At 41.4% G+C, this 9610-nt stretch overlaps 1 non-coding gene across 1 annotated transcript; it reads right to left on the bottom strand.

The window, feature by feature from the left end:
• Positions 1-1314: 1314 nt before the first annotated feature.
• On the bottom strand, positions 1315-1433 carry LOC145415852 (5S ribosomal RNA). The gene has a single exon (XR_013900158.1). It is a non-coding gene; the product is annotated as a 5S ribosomal RNA (ribosomal RNA).
• Positions 1434-9610: the final 8177 nt, after the last annotated feature.

Raw genomic sequence — 9610 nt, 5'->3', positions numbered from 1 at the left:
TGTTCTTGCCTCTAGTTTTGCCAGAAATTTTACCTTAGAGGAAATCAATCAGAATGTTCCTGTACTAGAATCTGACTCTCCCAAAACCACTCCACTAAAGATACAGACTAGATACCACATTTCGTGGCATCTAAGATGCACTTTTTTTATCTGTTTATTCATGATCATCATCATCATCATTCAGACCTCCTTTCCCACCCTAGGGCAGGGTGAGGAATAGCAATGTCCAGACAGCTCAAAGTTTGCCCAGTTCAAAAAGGGCCACACATCCATTCACTCGCCATTCAAGTCCATGGAATCCTGGTTCCATCAGATATGCCCCCCCAAAATTTCACCACATTCTGTGGTTTCACATATACATATGTGACAGAGTCAATTCGAATGCTGTCACATAAAAAAAGGAGTGCCAAATCCCTGGTTATGCGCTTCTCCGGGCAAAATTCATCCAGCCAGCTCAGACTCTTGTCAGTCCCTTAGCCTCACCAGTTTCCATACCCCTTTTCCTCACACACTCATCCACCATATCCCTCCACCTTCTTCTTGGCCTATCTCACCTCCTCCTTCCTTCAAATTCTCTCAGATATACCTTTTTCACCACTCTGTTTATCATCCGTTCTCACCACACGACCAAACAATCTCAGTACACTCTCTTCAATTCTGGTGTCCTACGAATTCCTCACTCCACATGTTTCACAAATCACTTTATTTCATATCCTATCCACTCTCTGTACTCCACATACAATCCTCTGCAGTCACATCTCCACTGCTCTTATTCTTGACTTTTCATTTTCATGCCACACCATAGTCTCACATCCATATGCTAAAGTTGGCACTAACGCTCCTTCATGCAAGCCTCATGCAGCTGCAACACTCAAGTCTCTCTTTTTTATCAAGGCCTTCATAACATCACCTACCTTCCTTCCTTGTGCTGCTCTACTTTCCATTTCTTTTGCACATTTTCCTCTCTTTTCTATCACTGTACCCAGGTATCTGAAATCTCTCACCAAGTCCAGTCTCTCTCCATTCACTGTAACATCACACTGGAAGTCACCTTCTCTCTCAATAATCATCACTTTACTCTTTTCTACATTTACTCTCAAGGCACGATGTTCACAGACATCTACAAAACCCTGAACTAGTCTACCAAGCTCTTGTCCGGTATTTGCAAGTAGCACTGGATCATCAGCATACAACATCCATCCATCCATCCATTGCCAGACGCCACGTATCCCAGACAGGGTGGCCAAGGGCTTAGAGTAAATTGTTTTACAGGGAGGGGCACCAATCCTCCACCAACCCCACTTGACGTAGGGATGCCAACAGCATCTGGTGTTCCCAGGCGGTCACCCATCCAAGTACTAACTAGACCCAACGTTGCTTAACTTCGCTGATCGAACGGGAAGCGGTGTACTCAACGTGGTATGGCCGTTATTCCATCTATCACTATTCATTACCAATACCATCCCTATCTCCATTATTCATATTTTTATTTCTCTCATCACCCCACCCATATATGCAGTAATCCCTCATTTATCTGGACATAATACAGCCAAAGGCATGTCCTGGTAGTGACAATATCCAGATAGTGAAAACTATTGCCCTACCATACCAGACACTACCTATACCCTACCATACCCAGACCCTACCTATGCCCATCTCCAACCTATACCTAAACTATTTGTACAGTACCTATGTTTAATTTGGCAGTGTTTTCTGGTCACTCAGGCATATTTACACATCAAAACATACACAGGAATATCCAAAGTAATGGTAAACACCAAGAAAACCATGCAGAAAAACAGCTGAAAACCAAAAAAACACCCTGCCTCAACACTACTGTATGTACAGTACCCCTCCTTATTTTGGTAGTGTTTTCCAGTCATTCTGCCATATTTTGACATCAAAACATACATATGATTACCAAAAATAATTTTCAACACCAAGAAAACCATGCAAAAAAAAAAAACACTGAAAACCAAAAAACACCCTACCTACATATTACAGTACTGTACTGTATGTACAGTACCTCTCCCAATTTTGGCACTGTTTTCAGGTCATCCTGCCATATTTAGACATCAAAACACACACAGGAATACCAAAAGTAATGCTAAACACCAAGATAACCATTAAAAAAAAAAAAAAAAAAAATGAAAACCAAAAGACAACCTATACAGCACTGTAGGTACAGTATCCTCCTAATTTTGGCACTGTTTTCAGATCAATCTGTCATATTTTGACATCAAAACACACACAGGAATATCCAAAATAATGCTAAACACCAAGAAAACAATGAAGAAAAAAAAACACTGAAAACCAAAAAAACAACAACTATACATGACTACATGTACAGTACTCTTCCTAATTTTGGCACTGTTTCCAGGTCAATCTGCCATACTAAGACATCAAAACACACATAAGATTATCCATATTAATGCTAAACATTGAGAAAACAATGCAAAACCACCAAAAATCCACAAAAAACTGACTACGATTTGAAAATCTGTTGTCTGTGATGAGGGCTTGCTCTCGGGGCTCCAAAAAAAATCCACGGGCAAATATCTATCTATCTATCTATCTATTCCCAGACGCCTCAATCCCGTTTGGGGTGGCCACAAACAAATCGCCTCCAAGTCGCCCTGTCCCCTGCCATTTCACTACCCTGCTCCCAACTCACACACCCCTCTCTCATATACCTCTCCACCCCATCCCTCCATCTCATCCTCGGCCTCCCCCTCCCTCTTCCCCCCTCCACCTCACTCACATACACTCTCTTCGTCAGTCTTTCACCCTCCATCCTCTCCACATGGCCAAACCACCTCAGTGTGTTTCTCATAATGCTTCCTATCACATCCACATCCACACCACAATGCTCCTTTATATCCTCATTCATCAGCCTGTCTCTCCATGTGACTCCACAGGCTCCTCTTAAATAACTCATTTCCACTGCTCTCACTCTTGACTTGTGTCCTTCCAACAACATCCAAGCTTCACTTCCATACGTTAGAGTTGGTATCACAATACTGTCATGTAGTAACTTTTTCACTTCCATGCTCACTTCCCTGTTTCTTATCACTGCTTTCAAAGAACCAGCACCCTTTCTTCCCTGCTGTACCCTTTCAAGCACTTCACCCTCCAAACCTCCATCCTTACTCATCACACTACCCAAGTACTTAAACGTACTCACATTTTCCAATTCCTCACCATCCAACCTCGCTGTACATTCACTGACTTCACCTCTCTCAAAGACCATCACTTTACTCTTCCCTACATTCACCTTTAGATTCCGTTTCTTACACACTCTCCCAAACTCATCCACCAAGCCTTGCAGCTCCCCTTCGTCTTCACTCAACAACACAGTATCATCTGCAAACAACAGTACAGGGAGTTTCCAAACATTACCCTCTCTCACCAGGGCCACTCCAACATCCACTACCCTACCTTGTACCTCTTTTATTACCCCATCCATGTACAGATTGAACAACCATGGAGACATGACACATCCCTGTTTCAACCCAACTTTCAATGAGAAAAATTCACTTAGTTCACCAACCACACGCACTGCAGCCTTTGCACCATCGTACATACTCTTCACAGCATTCAACAACTTCCCATCTACTCCATATATTCTTAACACTTTCCACAATCCTTGTCTATCCACCCTGTCATATGCTTTCTCCAAATCCATGAAAGCCGCATACAACTTCTTTCCCTTCTCTAGAAACTTTTCCACTAAACATCTAAGAATGAATATCTGATCTACACAACCTCTTCCCTTCCTAAAGCCTCCCTGTTCTTCTCCAACTAATTTCTCTGTTCTTTCTCTAACTCTGTCAATAAGTATCCTATCATACACTTTTCCTATTATACTAAGAAGACAAATGCCCCTATGATTACCACACACTTATTTTTCCCCTTTTCCTTTGTACAAGGGAATAATTATACCTGACTTCCAGTCCTTCGAGACTCTACCTTCCTCCCAGGCCAATCTGCACATCTTCCACATCCATTCTACTACTATCTCTCCCCCATGCTTCAGCATTTCACCACACACTCCATCAATTCCTGGGACTTTCCCCGATTTAACTTTCTTCATTGCTTCCACAACTTCTATCCTACTGATTTCTTCCTGTCTTCTCACCTCCCTCCTTCTCCCAGCCATTCCCCAGCCACTTATACTCGCATTACTTCCATCCTCTACGTTCAACAAATCCTTAAAGTGTTCTCTCCATCTGCTCACTTTAATAATGCCGCCGTTAATACCCCTAAGTATTAAACTAAGGTGATAGGGATAGATAAGAAGGGAAATACACATCCATAAGATGATAAACTCGATAAGAGGAAGATAGCAGGTTACAATATGACGGTCGAATTGGCGGAGATTACTGTATCTGAGACCGATGTTATTAAAACCCCTTCTAGAATAAATGATTCTGTGCTAGCTTTCTCGAAGTTCAAAGAAACTAGTGCTTACCAGTGTCTAAAATATGGACAGTAACCTGGGCAGTATTACTGAAACAATTATATATATATAATATATATATATATATATATATATATACTGTATGTATATATATATATACTGTATATATATATATATATATATATTATCCCGAATTGCTTCGGTAATAAACTGGTCATAGGCTTTCATCACAGCTCTTGTGTGTGGAATAAATGTGGTTTCACTCAGCTTTCTATAGGAGTTGTAAAAATTTATGCTCCCAATACGATAGTTAGTGCTACGAAAGGCAGTCATATTTAAATAAAACACACACAAACACACACACACACACACACACACACACACACACACACACACACACACACACACACACACACACACACACACACACACACACACACACAGAGGTGAATGGATAGAGAATAAGGGCAGCGAGGGAGGGAGAACGAGAGAGGGGGGCGGAATAAAAGGAGAGGAGGAATGACGAAAGAGAGGGAAGGAAGGAGCAGGACAGAGAGAGAGAGAGAGAGAGAGAGAGAGAGAGAGAGGGGAGAGAGGGGGGGGAAGAGGGGGAGTCAGTGTTACCAGATGAAATCTGGCTGAGGCCAATCGGAGGTGTGTAAGAATTCTTGTCCCCAATAGTACTGGCAAAGATATCTGCTTTTCCACAAAGGTCATTTGTAATGTTGCCATCTGAAGATTTTAGTGGTGGAATGGATGATGACTTGTTAAAGTTATTATTGAAAAAAACTGAGAGTTGACCAGAATATTCTACTGTCATTAGGGTTGTTAAGTAATTTTGATGCTAGATTTTGAATTAAGATTGATTTAGCAAGATTTATTACAGCTTTTGTGTGATATCTAGCAATTTTAAATTGACAGCGTGTTTCAGATGTTTTTGATTTTAAGTAAGAGTTATATGCTATTTACTTTTGGGCACTTGCTCTGGCACAGTTGCTATCAAACCATCTTGGAGAGTTCGATCTTTCAGTGAACTGTTGACTTGATATGAATAAATCCATACCAGCTAGTCATTAATGTGAGACTGGGTAGAACTGACATCACTAGAGAAGAAAGACTGCCATGGAATGTCAGCAAGATGATTTCTAAATCCATCCCAGTTTGCCCTATCAAAGTGCCATCGGGTCACCCTGACAGGTTCAGAACGGAGAGGTTTGGGGGGGCTAACTAATGAGGCTTTGAAGAGACTGTGGTCAGAGGATCCAAGTGGTGACAATACTTCTATTCTGCATTGATCTGGATTATTTTTCAGGAACAGATCCAAGAGATGGGCATTACTGTCAGGATTATCCAGTATTTTGGCTGACTGCTTTACCAACTACGTGAGATTAAACGATTCTGCAAACAGCTCACACTCTGGACCAGCACAGTCAGTCCTGGCAAAATGCAATAACCATTCAACATTATACACATTAAAATCACCGAAAATGGTAGTTTTGGTGCTAAGGGCAAGGTTAAGGTTATTCAACTGTGTGGATATGGAGCCAAATACACTAGGTTCTGGAGAAGCATTGGGGGTGCGAAAGAATACACAGATATGTTTAGTAATATTTAGATAATTTACTTTATACAGCGAGTAATCAATATTAGTTGAAGTGAAGTTTAAAACAGCGATCAACTGCATATTCAGATTTGATATAACAACGGGTGCCACCCTTGTTACGGAAGTTTGTGAGGAGATGGTAACCAGAAAAACAAAATGGGGATACAGTATTTTGGAAGAGGGAGAGATTTGGGATTCTGTAAGGAACATGGCCAGAGGGGATATGGACTGTAGGAAAAAATGAACTAAATTCAGACTGGTGCAGAGTCCACGGATGTTGAAGAATAAGGCCGCACCTGCACTTCTCTGCTGATGAGCATGAACAGAATTTGCAACAGTCGCTGCCGGCACAGTCACCTGATGGCAACCGGGAGGACCCTGTGCCCCCAGCCCTATCCTGCAAACTGACAAGATATGGGACTAAATGGGAAGGCTGCCAGATCTCGAGCAGCATGGAGAGCCACCATTAGGTGACCAATGCCGCCTGACACATGCACGCATGTTGGAAACTATATAAACAAAACAAACAAATGAAATAACAGCAGGTAGGGTCTATGAGTGAGCACACACAAACACACACAGGTATTCTCCAACACGTTAACATAGTGTTAGCTTCTCCAACACGTTATCATTGTGTTAGTAGGCTGACAGGCACAGAGAGACTGATGCTCAGTGACATCATACAAAAACGAATCTTTTGACTGGCCACTGCACCATTCCAGGCCAATGTACATTCTCACTGGATGCCACACCTTTCAACTTCTAGAATAATGGATCCTTTCCAAAACCACTTGGATTTCATACATATCTGTGAAAGCAAACCACACTAACCTTACTAAACTGTCCCCCCCCCCCCCCAGAATATTCTGAGCATCTACTATATTAAAGGCGATCATACTCAAGAAACACACGTTGAATGCAGGGCCACTGTACAGAATTCAGGACACTGTATAGAATTCAAAACTTTTTCACTGACATGTCATATGCACTCCCAGCTCAAATACTCCTCACCCTTGTGGAAGGGCTGTATAAAGGTTGCATTAAAACTGGACAAAATTCAGAACACAGTCATAAGAATAATAAGTAACCCAGCAATCATAAACAAACTACCTCCGTTACAAGTAAGACAGAATGTTGCCTCCCCTGCTTTATTTCAAATACTTTTCTGGCAATTGGTCAAATGAAGTTGTATCCATTGTGTCACCTCTCCATGCGTTCCCTCGTGCTAAAATAGGCATCTGGCTGCAATCATGACCCGACTGTTACATTGCCATATTGCAAAACTTCTGCCTAACAGAATTCCTTTATTCCCTGAACTGTTCCTCTCTGGACTTTGCTTTCTCAGATTAGCTTTCCCTCAAACTTCAACCTACAGCAGTTTAAGTCCAACCGTTTCAGATTTGTTATGAATGGACACCTGTAATTTGATGTATGGATTTTTTTTTAATTCAATTTCTTTTTCCTTCCTGTGTTAATCTTCTGGTGTGTGTGTGTGTGTGTGTGTGTGGGGGGGGGGGAAGGAATGGAAACACCTTCAAGGACCAAATACTGTACAAGACATCAAGGGGTGTTGCACCCACAGACTCAATGCACAAGGGAGGGAGGGAGGGATGAAGAGCAGCCTTTACTCTACAAACAATATTATTACATCATTAAAACCCTTTGCCTCCCCAGCATATGTTCCAATCCTATCTAATACTCACAACAACACCCTGCAAACCATACAGATCACCACCATAAACATCACCAAAGGCTGCACCAAACCACACCCACAGATCACTTGCACCCAGAAACTAAAGTCCTCCCTGTCAGAGGTTACCTTGATATGAGAGGCACATAATTTTATGTACCAGCCTGTGTCAATACACATCACCCTTGTAAATTACATGACTGACATGCAACAGACCTAGTCACATAAAACAATCACCACACAAACATTACCAAACCCTTTACAAAACTATCCCACCTAAAGACATTCTAACACGAGCAATGAAGAGACACCAATATACTCACTTCACACACAGGGCAATGCAACACTATGATCAGAACTCTTCATATCAAGTCCCCTCCCCCTCCCAACATCCACCCACCAGAGTTGCCTTTACACAGAGTAGATCAAGTTCATCTCGCTAGCTTAAAGAAGGACATTACCCAGTATTTCTCAGCTACCAGTTTAGATCTGGATTGGGTGGTATTACAGATGCCACATACCCAGGTTGTGGAACAGGACCACATAATATAATATACATTTTGGAGCACTGCAAAGCACATGCAACACAACATAACATACATACTGGAGCACTGCACAGCATAAGCCACACACTGGCACAGCTAAAGAGGGGATGGGGGGTACTGTTTGGAAACTTTCCCCCAATGAAGGAGGAGGAGTTTTTAAACAGCACAAAAATATATTGTAAGTAAAAATATATATATATTTACACAAAAAATCAAAGGAAATACAGTATCTGTCCAGGTATTTGTACGCTTATTTTTTTATTTTTTTTTTATGATTCGCTAATTCTCTTACTTTTCTGGGGATTTTACTATGAATCTTCCATATATACCTCACTGAGTGATAATTTTAAACATTTATATTATAAATATATTTATGCCAGGGAAAACTTAACCTAATGGATGCTAGTGAAAATCTGGGGACGTTTCTGGAGCAGCTAACGTGGTTTTGGGAGACCTTAAAAAATTTGTTTTACTTGCTTTGTAACACCTTGTTAATTTACAGTGAGGCAAACTTTCATGCTTTCATCATTTATTTTAGTTAATGTGTCGTTTACAATATTTTAATTACTGTTCAGTATATATATATTTTTAAATCTAGGATTTCATCATCATCATCATCTAATCCAGTGTTGCCCCATGAGGAGTGAAGGAGCATGGGGCTATGCAAGTTGGTCCTGACATTTAACCTGTGGATTGCAAGCCACAGCTCAGGATGGGTAGTATTGCACTGCGAGCCACAGCTCAGGCTGTGCTGGCCGTGCATCACCATTAACCCCTCTGTGGCCGCCAGTGTCGAATGACGTTTAGCCGATAAATGGCCGCCGGCACCGTTTGGGCACAGTCTAAAAAAAACTGCAAAAATTTTTATGAAGTGAACGAACATTCTGAATGTCTTCACACTGACCTACACTACACTCCCATACACCTCACCAAGCAGTTCAGAACCTGCTGCTGTGATAAGTGGATTTTCAATTTTTTCGCTCCTGGCCATAACTAAACAAGCACAACTACACCTATTATCTCAACCCAGGCAGAACATATCATCTTTGTCCTCTCTTGCAAAACACACACAACCACCTGCTTACGATTATGAAGTATTACAGGCACATACAAAAAAGACATGATAATAAGTGAAAAATACATTTTTGTCCTAGTCTCTTTACCTATTTGCTCAGGTTTGCTGTAATAGTTTGGATCATTAGATGCAGTGCAACTTGTAGAAAACAGTGAAAACCTTCGGGAAGTGAACGAAAATCTGGGACATGAGACTGACCTTGACTTCACCCTCTCACATGTCATGTCAGTTCCCCACCTGCTGTCGTGACAAGTGGATGTACGATTTTTTCGCTTGT

Source organism: Coenobita brevimanus, chromosome 103 (genome assembly GCF_032717465.1).
Source record: "Coenobita brevimanus isolate Jiangsu-jjx chromosome 103, ASM3271746v2, whole genome shotgun sequence".
NCBI classification, from domain to species: Eukaryota; Metazoa; Arthropoda; class Malacostraca; order Decapoda; family Coenobitidae; genus Coenobita; species Coenobita brevimanus.
This window is presented reverse-complemented; position numbering and strand designations above follow the sequence as displayed.